Genomic DNA, 12489 nt, shown 5'->3' on the forward strand with positions numbered 1-12489 from the left:
TATTGGCTGATTATGTATTTAATGTAAGTGTTTGCAAAGTCAACGAAATTTTATGAGTCAGTTACCCACCGTTCTAAACTTAAAATAATTTTCAATTGATTAAACTTAAAGCTATTTTACTAGATTAAATAAAATATGCAATTGTAAAAGTTTATTCTTAAAATTAAGTATTGGGTCGCGTTACTAAAAACTACTTCCACTTGGTGGGGGAATAAAATGAGCCCGCACCTTTAAATACAGAAAAGAGCAAGTTAATAAGCCAGAGCACTTAGTGGGAGAGATTTATGGGTTGTTTTTATTCAACGTTTGCGGGTATTAAACAATAATTTAATAAGAAGAAAAAGAAAGAAAGAAGAAAAGTAGTAACAAAACATACAAGCAAGCAAGGACCAAACAAAATCAATAAGAGTAGTTTAAAGTCTTTGTGCTGGTGATAAAGAGACAAATTTGTCCCAATTTAGTGGCCCCACTTTTAAGATCCCTGCAACAAATCTGCATCATCAGATGTCGCTGTCAAGTGGCTCTTATCATTATACTAATCCACGTATATACGTGCAAACTGCATATATAATTACCGTTACAACTTTAACTATATCACGGAAATATTTTGATAATAAACATAGCCTAATACTTCAAATAAAGGAGTATGATACTTCAACAAAATTATCAGTTTTTAGATAGTGTACCGCGTATCTGCTTTTTATTTTAACATAGTTGTTATTTTAAATATGCCTATTTATACTATATTATAATAGGCGAAACATTAAAAATTTGGTAGTTGGTCGATCGATAATCGTTGAAATTACTTAATTAGTCTTAATTATTTTAATTTTAAATTATTGGGTCGATCAATTCAAATTCTAATTGATATTAAAGTCAATTTTCTCTAATATTTTAATAATTTCAATTTTATTTTATATCGAACTCTATATCATTATAATTTATATTAAATGCAACATCTTCTACCAATTTAAATTTCAATTCAAATCAAATTCTATATTTTTCTAATTTGTTACTTCAGGCTAAATTAAATTTAAACAAACTAAATGTAATTATTAAGATTTAGTTGATATAATGTGACTCGGGTTAACATAAAATACTAATACTATCAATTCTTCTAAAAAAATATATTAATGAACTTGGATAAACAAAATAATATATTTTATTTATTCAGGATAAAAAAATACATTATACAATTGATTTGTATTAACACAAAACTAAAATAAAAATACAAGTCGACCAACAAAAATAAAATCATATATTCTAATTATTCAGTCTAGAGCAAAATTATCTTATTGATCCAGATTTAAAAAAAATAAAATTAACTAAAAATAATTTGTTTTATTTGGTCGGTGTATTGGGCATCGGGCTAAAATAAAATAATGTAAACCACGTAACCGAGATAAATAAAATTAATATTAAACTAAGGATAATTCGTATCCGATTGATGTGAACTAAAAAAATCAAATTTTAATTAAAACATATAAAATATTTTTAAAAAATACACATAAAATTATCAATAAAACTATATCGTTCAATCGATAATATTTTCTTTTTTAAATATCTTTGATAAAGTTATAGTTAATCGATTAAGTAATCACTATGCTAAAATAATATTTTTTAAGGTACCAACATAATGGAAACATCATTTTTTTTTGTTAAATAAAAAACAACTAAACCAATGACATCATATTTTTACTTTTAATAAAATAATAATTTTGCTATAATAATATTTCCCCCTACCAATGTAATGCTATCCATCTCAACAATTGATGAAACTCGTCATAAAAAGGGGCTTGAACATTGAACTCATTCCCTACAAAATTCAAGACCAAATCTTACTCTTGCCACATATGTCTTCACTCACGGGTTGTCCCTTGTCATCTTTTCCGTAATCGTATCACAAGACATACATCAATTTTTCTCACACATGTCCTCCTCACTTGTTCGACTTATTTTTTAAAATTCCGATTTCTTTTCATATGTTCATATAACTCTACATGTTCAATCTACTAGTAATAATGTGTATTATAATCTTTACGGGTTAAATTAGGAATTTCCCACGGCCATCAACAACAAAACATTTAAAATATATTATATATCTTAAATGATTTTTATATGTAACATTGCCAAAATACAAAATTAATTGGTGAGACCGGAAATAAAACTGGAAAATTGTTTTAGGAGAAAAGACAACCAGATGAAAACGAAACATATAGTACTAATGTCAATATTTGTTTTGTTGTGTGCACAGGCTGATCTCTGGCCCCCCTAAATTTCCAAATATAAGTTGTTAGTATGCAAAATTCATCACTTGTGACTGTAGCCTGGCTGGTTGTTGCTGTTTTGGTTCTCATGGAAAAAAAGAATTCGAACCCTATCTTTCTAACTTTCCTTCCTAAATTGTGTTTTGGCCTATATGCCTCTTTTATATTTACTTCTTCTTTTTTTATGCAAGTCTGTATATAAATCATGGGGAGCAGTTGATGATGCATCATGGTGAACCCTTGATGGATACAAATTATTCTTAAAACCTTACAATTTTTTATTAATGGTTTTCAAATAATACCAAATTTTACTAATATAAAAGATTTTATACTTGAAAATTTGACCCGAAATTTTTTTTGGATCAGCCTTAAAAAAATTCCTGCGTCCGCCATGATGGACAATGAGGGACAGAATGATGCCATGAAAGATGAATAAGACTCCACAATTCATGTGGCCATTAATCTCTTTTGGATTATCGTATTAATTTTTTTTTATATTGCGGTAGCCGTAACGTCTCCATTCAAAATTGGATTATTCTTTGTATTTTTTAAAATATTAAAAATATTTCTTATTTACAAGTTAAATAATTAATGAAGATTATTTTTAAATTAAATCGCTTTCTGCAATTCAAAATTCCAAACAACACAAGTAATTGTAAATCATGGTATCCACATACATTACACAGTCAAGCATGTTCCACGCATATATATATAGGCGCAGCTCATGTGTCAACCTCAAACAGTCTATTGTTAAAATAATAATATAAATTTTTGAAAAGGATATTTCTCTAATAATTTTAATATTTTAGATGGACTAATTTCTTAGCCTGTAGTAACACATACTTCATTTTAAAATTTAAAAATTAAATCAAGAACTTCATTTGTTTTTCTTATGTTTTTAACTAGTTGGCAAAATTGTTATAAGAAAACTAGTATTTGACAAAAAAGTTAATTGCACTTTGCAACCCCCACCTTTCATTTAAAATCAAAGCAGTATATATACTTGGTAAAATACAGTTTGCAACCCTTAACTTTCAATATCAACTACAACATGCATCCCTTGCCGTTATAAAATTGAAATTAAGATGTTAATATTAATAACTAAAATTTCAAATTAATTAAATTATTTATTTTAATGCACTTTTTACATGAAAAAAATTATAGCTAATTTCTATTAGTAATACTCTAAATTAATCATAATGCTAAATACTTAAAATATATTTATTAAGCAAAATATATATTTATATGTATAATCATAAAGTTTATAAATATATTTATATTTTAAAATTTTAAAAATTATACCGAGTAATAAAATAATTGACATTAATATTATTTTTATAATTTGAAATTCTAAATTTTAGTTTAATTTAATAAAAATAAAATTATTATTTAAATATTTTGCTGAATTTCAATTTTACCCTTCACAATATAAATATTTTTAAAAAAATGGTTAAAAAGATGCATATTGTATTTGATATCTAAAGTTAGGGGTTGCAAACTGTATTTTTGAAAATAAGTATATAATTTTGTTATTTAATGAAAGGTAGGGGTTGCAAACTGCAATTAACTCTGGACAAAATTGCGCTATTCCTTAGCCACAATTGTAGGTTTTTATATTGGCCCGGTAATTGTTGGTTGTTCTTACGTCGTAACATCCGTGAATGGTTAAAATTTGGTCAGAAAACCAATTGGAGATTTTTTTTTAATAAATAAAAGAAAGTAGTTCTTTAATTATAAGTAAAAGTGGGAGCAAATCATATTGCACGAGTAATGTTTACTAAACCAAACTGACCAACGAAAATATCACAACCTAAGGCTAAAGCTAATCTAATGTTATCTGTAATTATTGAAGACAGTGACAGTGACTTGTAATTAGGTTTAATTTATAATCAAATCCAAATTTAACAAATCTAAACCTGGCTAGTCTCACATGTCCCCCACTAAATTATATGTCCTTCAATTAATTACTTACTTTGTCAAACATTCTCCAACTCAAGCAAGCACATTATTATAGTAGGCTAAAATAATACTCACAGGACTTTATTCCATATATAATTGTACGAACTAACAGATGACATGTGCAATGTATATTCTATTGTTTGGCCTAGATACTTATTAAATCTAAGATACTTGTACCCCGATTAACTGTAATCTAGTGCCAAATTACGTTCTACCTAATTACACGGTCCATGTGACGTTGTAAGTATATTATTGTGTAAATTATTCATTTATTGAATAAGCACCTCGGGGTGGCAGATACTATCCGTGTTTTACACTTGGACTTCTATTAGACAAATGAATAAGATTAATGAGAGGACTTAAACCCGAAATTCTTCAATAAATCGTTTTTTAATTATTTACATACGTACATGTTAGAATTGCGTAAAAGTTAAAAATAATATTTAATCACTATATAAATATTTTGTTAACAGTAAATTAATTTTTTTTTAAAAATAATTTCATAATCTGGACTGAACACCATATAAAAAATAAGACAGTAAAATAACGAGGATTAAAATATGTCAGGATTGTAGGTTCCAAAACAGGCAAGGGGCAAGAGAGGGTAGAATTATACTCCCTCCGTCCCTAAAAACGTTTCATATTTGTGTTGGACACGTTTGTTAATGCATACTTTTGATTGTCAATATCTTTAATTTCGTATTAGTATTAAATATAAAAACTTTATTGTATTAAAATACTAATAAATACGAATCCAAAATCACTCATGACTATATTTGATCTTATAAATTAGACATAAATTAATAGTTAATCGATTATTATAAATAGTATTAGAAGTCAAAATAGAAATTGTTTTATAGGACGGAGGGAGTAATATTATACTTATAAAACTTTCTGGAATCGCTCTTGTTAATGTCAGGGGGCACCCAAACGTATCCCACCCCCATGTTACGTATATTAAAAATGATGAGCCCCATGGGCCATGGCCCCTGCTGGAGAACACACAGTTAAAGTTTCATAATTATGCTTCTTTTTGTACTGTTCCCTCTGTACTGGCCACCTTTCCTTCACGTCTAACATGCGGCAGTTATTATTATGGGGTCAACTCCATCGCTTTCTTTTTTGGAATTTCATCTCTTTTTATTGTATCATATATTGTTTCTTTTTTTCTTTTGAGTTTATATCCTAAATTTCCGTATATACCGACTTGCCTATAAATTTTCTTTGATCATCAGGTGCCTATATTATTCATTGTCGGTGTACTCGGTGATAGTTAGTCTATCTCCTGCAATAACCAGACCCGAACTCCTAGACCCGAACTCCTAACTCAATTCAATCCTGCAAACCACTAGTCCTAACTGGCCCTGTTCTCCAAGCCCAATCTTGAAAAATCTCAGCACGTGAATCGCTTGCCCAAACACATGATAGGGACAACTATCACCCATCAATCATGAAAATAATCAGGGCATGTGTCAGAGGTTCCTCAGAACATTCCTCAGCCAGTCTCGCCCCGACACTTATTAAAGCATCCACTCTAATCAGCTGTCCTCCGCTGCTAGAACCGAAAACTACGATTTAAAGGTACCAACCCCTAAACCCTACCATTGGGCTATAAATAGCACAAAAAGGAAATGTTTCGTGGTTAATCACTCTATCACACTCGTACACACACACACAACCACCTTGCATTCCTCTCTATCTTCATCTTCCCCAAAAGCAAGTTCTTACTCTCACAGCAGAGGCGCCACGGGACCCAAACCCCCCTTCTGGTGTTGTTTTGTAGGAGCCCCACGACTCCACAGTGGCGAATGATCTAGGTATGGCCAACCTCACAAGTAATGAGTTGGCAGAAGCAATCCGGCTCTACAGGCAGGAGCAAACCCGGCTCCCAGAAGAAGCCGAACTTGGGGAAGAACCGGAGAATTCCGGGGACTCCTAGCAATCTAAGAGATCTGTCTTTGACCGAATTGGAGCTAAGGGTAAGAAGAACAAAAAGGATCAGGGAAACAAGAAAGAAGCAGAAGCGGCCAAGCAAAAAAAGGCTGGAGGAGATGCGGGAGCAAATTAGAATGGAAGAAGAAGCAAAGCTCGAACTAAAGATACAGAAAAGAATGCAGCTAGAAGAAGAAAAACTACTGGCCAAGTCCAAGACGAAAAGAACCAGGAAAGATCCCACTCCAGAGCTGATTTCTAATGACGAAGAAGAAGGGAAGCAAAAAGACCTAAAAGATATGATCTATGAATTGCAAAGGAAGATGGACAGAGATTCAGGAGTAGAAATTGGGGAAACATTAACTCCTTTCAGCCACTCCTTGGAGGTTATTCCCCGGCAGCGGGACCTGAAGCACTACACTTTCGATTCTTTTGACGGTCTGTGAGACCCAGAAGAACACATGAACTACTTTGAGCAGATCGCACAAATATATTACTACAATGACTTGACAAAATCAAGGTTCTTCACATCAACTCTTAAGGGAGTGGCCCAAAGATGGTTCAACAGGATACCCTCCTGCAACATCCATAGTTGGAAGGAGTTCCGCGCATCTTTTCTCCGAAGATTTCGAGCAAACAAGACACATGAAATGCATATGTGTCACCTGGAAACCATCCGCCAGCCTGACAATGAGTCCCTACAGCCTATATGTGTCGGTTCCAGGAAGCAATCAACAAGGTCTCGAACTTGGACGAGCGCGAAGCTCTGAGCATCTTCAGGAGAAACTTAGATCTGGAGCACAATGAAAGATACATAGTGGAGCTGATCAATAAGGAACCATAAAGTCTGGCAGCAGCTTACTCCATGGCTTCCAGATTCATAAAGGAAACTGATGTACTCCAAGAAATGAGGATGACCCGGAGTAGGGGATCTAGGAGTAAGAACTCTGATGATCGTCCGAAAGGGGGTTACCATCGGGACAAGAAGTTCAAGCAAAATCAGCAGAACCAAGAAAGATAAACAACTCCAGTTTTTCAGAGACTCGGTCCTAAGCCGGGGTCTAAGAGCGATCCACGACCCGCGAAGCAGCCCCGGGAGCCGAAGCAGGAGCTGGACTAGACTCCTCTCAACATGATCCGGGAGGAAATCTTGAAGGAGGTAAAAGACAAACCTTTCTATTATCCTCCGAAGCCAATGCAAACTCCTCCGGAGAGCAGACCTTACAATAGGCAGTGCGATTATCACGAGACACATGAGCACAAGATGGAGAACTGCTTATCACTCAAGTACTTCATTGAGGACCAAGTAAAGAAAGGAAACCTGAACAAGTACTTGGTCCGGGACAGCAACAATAGAGGGGAGGCGCAGAAGAGAGGAAAGAACATAGTTAATGTGGTCCTAGGAGGCTTCCACTCCCCACCACGGAGCCCGGACTTCGGCGAAGAAGTGCTCTGAATCCAATCACTCCCAGATCTGGTGATATCCTTCAGCAGTAAGGACTATGAAGGAGTCAACCTTTATCACAATGTAGCTTTAGTTGTCACCTTGGACATCTTTGATAATGAAGTAAGAAAAATGTTGATAGATAATGGTTCCTCGGTAAATATTCTCTTCAAGCATACACTTGATCGAATGCAGTTAGGGGCGTCCGCTCAAATAATTGCCGGGAGGATCCACTATATGGGTTCAGACATAACTTAGTCCTGATCCAAAGGACCTTGTATCTACTTGTCAGTTTTGGAACTGCTCCTAACCAAGTAACTTATGTCATCAAGTTCTATGTCATCAACACTCCTTCATCATACAATGGGATCATTGGCAAGTCAGCTCTAACCATGATGCAAGCGATAACTTCAATCTTCCATCTCAAAATCAAGGACCCAACCCCGACAGGAGTCGGGGAGATAAAACGAGATTATGGAGTTGCTGTAACATGTTATAGCCAGGGGTTAGTCATGGCAGATACCCACCAGGACAACAAAAGGAAGGCCACAGTCCTTCGCAAACAGCAAAGTATAAAGAAGCACCGACCCCGGCCAAGGGAAGAAACAACAAAAGAAGTACAACTCATTGAAACAAGTCCGGACCCAGAAGCAAATATACCAAGTCCGTAAGGAACGACCATCAACCAAGTCATTGTAGTTGACAAGGAAAAACAGGTCCTAGATTAAGATAATCCTACCCTGAAAGCAACCAGAGACAAAGGATCAGAACAAGTCAACTACTACTTGAAGAAGAACTCAGAAGCCCGAATTCATCAAATGGCCTCAACCAAAGAACAAGCAAAAATAGAGGCAACAGTTGAAACAGAAGAAGTCCAGGTTAATAAAAGCAGTGCTAGCAAAAAGGTGAAAGTTGGGTCAGGTTTCGAAGAGTCCTTCAGAAAAAGACTTGTGTCCTTGCTCCGGGAGTACAAAGATGTGTTCGCCTGGAGTCCAAGGGATATGCCCGGACTACATGAGTCCATAACAATGCACAACTTGGATGTCAACCCTAACAGAAAACCAGTCAAGCAGAAGCGAAGAAACTTCGCGTCGGAGAGGCAAAAGGCAATAGACGAAGAAGTGGAGAAGCTACTCAAAGCATGAATCATCAAAGAAATCAAATACCCGGAGTGGTTAGCTAATGTGGTCATGGTAAAGAAGTCGAATGACAAATGGAGAATGTGTGTGGACTACACTGATTTGAATGATGCATGCCCGAAGGACCCATACCCTCTCCCCAACATTGATCAGCTGATAGATGCCACCTCCGGACACATCATGCTCAGGTTCATGGACTCCTTCTCCGGATACAACCAGATCAAGATGAATCCGAAGGACATACCTAAGACAACATTCATAACTCACAGAGCAATCTATGCTTATATGATGTTGCCATTTGGACTGACAAGCGCAAGATCCACCTACCAAAGAGCCATGAACAGGATATTCAAGTACCAAATCAGGAGGAACTTTGAGAGCTACGTCGACGATATGATTTCCAAATCAATAACTATACCAGGATATGCAGAAGATCTGAAGGAGTGTTTTGACAACCTGAGAAAGAACCAACTTAAACTGAATCCGGAGAAATGTACCTTCGGAGTAGGAGCATGCAAGTTCTTAGGGTTCATGATCAGCAACTGAGGAATAGAAGCTAATCCGGAAAAGATAAAAAGAAATCCAGGAGATGAGGGCTCCCAGGACCCAAAAAGATATGCAGAAGCTAGCGGGATCCCTAGCAGCACCCGAGAGATTTGTCTCAAAGCTAGCAAAGAGGTGTTTACCATTTTTCGATTTACTCAAGGGAGAAAACAACAAGAAAGATGTTACCTGGAGTCCGGAATGCCAAAATACATTTGGGGAAATCAAGTCCTACCTCTCCCAGCCACCAGTCCTAACTAAAGTTCAACCAGGAGAGCCTCTCTACTTATACTTATCAGCGGGAGCACAAGTAGTCGGAGCTGCCCTAATCAGGGAAGAAAATGGAAGACAACAACCAGTGTACAACGTAAGCCAAGTACTTAAAGATGTGGGAACTAGATACCCAATACTAGAGAAGTTTGCCTCCACCTTAGTCACAATATCAAGAAAGCTCAGACACTACTTCCAAGGAAGAGAAATTAGAGTGGTAAAAATTCAGCCTCTAAGGAAGATAATTCACAAGCCAGATGTCTCGGGAAGACTAGTCAACTGGGCTGTAGAGCTAAGCCAGTTCAATTTAAGCTTCATTCCCAGGACTTCCATTAAAGCACAAGCACTTGCAGATTTCATAATCGAATGCAACTTCCCAGAAGAAGAACCGGAGCCAGTGAACATAGATTTGGAGGCAGACCAAGCAACAAATATAGGACACTGGACCTTAAAATTAGATGGTTCATCAATAAGCGAGAGGTCGGGAACCGGACTCATTCTAGCAATTCCTGAGGGATTCACAATTCAGACAACCATAGTCTTCGGCTTCCCGATAACAAATAACCAGGCGGAATATATGGCCCTGATTGCAGGACTGAAACTATCCAGGACCCTCAAAGTCCAGGACCTGAACATATACAGTGACTCCCAGATAGTGGTCAAGCAAACAAACGGAGAATACATAGAAAATGACCCTATTCTGGAAAAGTATCAAGCACTGGTTCAAAGTTACCTAGCTTAAATCCCAAAGCATCAAGTCCTTCAGATATATCAAGAAGAAAATGAAGAAGGGAATATTCTATTCAAGTTAGTCCGGAACTCATCAGATCTGGACTGCTCAGTTTACTTTGAAGAACTCCAAAAACCCCATCTATTGATTCTGGAGAAGTCTTGGAGATCGAAAGCAACCAGAACTGGATGAATTCATTCATCAACTACTTAGAGAAAGGAGAACTCCCAGAAGATAAAGGAAAGGCCCAAAGGCTGAAAGCCAAAGTAGCCAAGTTCTTCCTTGAAGAAGGACTGCTATATCGCAGGACCTTCTCCTCTCCTATTCTAAAATACATCGGCCCAGAAGAAGCAAAGAACTATTTAATGGAAGTCCATGAAGGGATATATGGAGATCACATGTCCGTAAATGCCCTAGCTCATAAGATCATAAGGCAAGGCTACTACTGACCAACTATTCACTAGGATGCATTAGAATTCGTGAAAAAATGCAAGAAATGCAAACTATTCAGCAATGTGTCCCGGATTAGCCCAGTCTTGCCTTCCTCGGCCCTATCTCCAATCCCCTTTGCTGTGTGGGGCATTGACATCATGGGACCTTTCCCCCGGGCCAAAGGAGATCTCAGGTACTTGTTAGTCTCAATTGATTACATGACCAAATGGGTTGAGGCGAAAACAATGAGGACCATAAACCAGCAATACTGCATAAAGTTTATGGATAATATTTTGATGAGGTTCGGGATTCCAAGAGTCCTAATATCAGATAATGGGCCACAGTTCATCGGATCAGAATTCGAGTCCTACCTCCAAGAGCGCAGGATCAAACACAAAAAGCCATCAATAGCATATCCCCAAGGAAATGGGCAAGTGGAAGTCACCAACAGAATCCTACTATGAGGTATTGAGAAAAGACTTAAAGAAAACAAGATCAAATGGCCAGAAGAACTGTCGAGCGTATTATGGTCCTACAGGATAAGTCCCAGGACAAGCACAGGAGAGACTCCATTCAAAGTAGCTTATGGCACATAATCAATACTTCCTATTGAGCTGGGATCTCTGTCTCACAGAGCAATAAACTTTGATGAAGAAGCCAACGAAGAAGGACTCTGAACAGACATGGAGTTAATTGATGAAGTCTGGAACCAAGCTATAGAAAAAATGGAGAGATACAAGGAGAAGACCAGGGAAAATTTCAGTAAGAAGTCCAGAGTCAAAAACGTCCAAGATGGAGACTTGGTTCCTCGAGACACAGGAGCATCAGATCCTACAAACACTGGAAAACTAATGCCCAAATGGGAAGGACCATAAAAGTTCAAAGAAGTCCCGAGACCAGGAACCTACAAACTCTTGAACATGGATGGACTAGAAATCCCCAATACCTGGCATGAACTCAGACTAAGGAAGTTCTACCAATAGGTAAAAACAAACAAAGTAACCAAAATCTTGTAGCCAATATGGCAAGCAACCCGTTTGTTTCTCCTCATATATTGTATGAATGAAATTTCAGATTAATAAAAAGCATTTCCCTGCATTATATTTATTAAATTTAGCAAAAAAAGCAACCACTACTCCGGACGAATTATTAGTCTGGACTAGAGCAAACATATTTACTTAGAATTAATTTTCTAAGTAAAAAAACAACCACTAGTCCGGACCAATTAGTAGTCTGGACTAGAGCAAATATATTTACTTAGAATTAATTTTCTAAGTAAAAACATCAACCACTAGTCCGGACCAATTATTAGTCTGGACTAGAGCAAACATATTTAATTATAATTAATTTTCCAAGTAAAAAAGCAACCACTAGTCCGTACCAGTTATTAGTCTGGACTAAAGTAAACATATTTACTTGGAATTAATTTTCTTAGTAAAACAGCAACAACTAGTCCGGACCAATTGCTAGTCTGGACTAGAGCAAACATATTTACTTAGAATTAAATTTTAAGTATAACAAAAACCATTAGTCTGGACAAATTAGTAGTCTGGACTAGAGCAAACATATTTACTTAGAATTGATATTCTAAGTAAATACATCAACCACTAGTCCGGACCAATTATTCATCTGGACTAGAGCAAACATATTTACTTAGAATTAATTTTCTAAGTAAAACAACAACCACTATTAATAGTCTGGACTATATAAAACATATTTACTTAGAATTAATTTTCTAAGAAAAAACATCAACCACTAGTCAGGACCAATTAT

The sequence above is a fragment of the Apium graveolens genome, chromosome 7, assembly GCF_009905375.1.
Source record: "Apium graveolens cultivar Ventura chromosome 7, ASM990537v1, whole genome shotgun sequence".
Taxonomy (NCBI): domain Eukaryota; kingdom Viridiplantae; phylum Streptophyta; class Magnoliopsida; order Apiales; family Apiaceae; genus Apium; species Apium graveolens.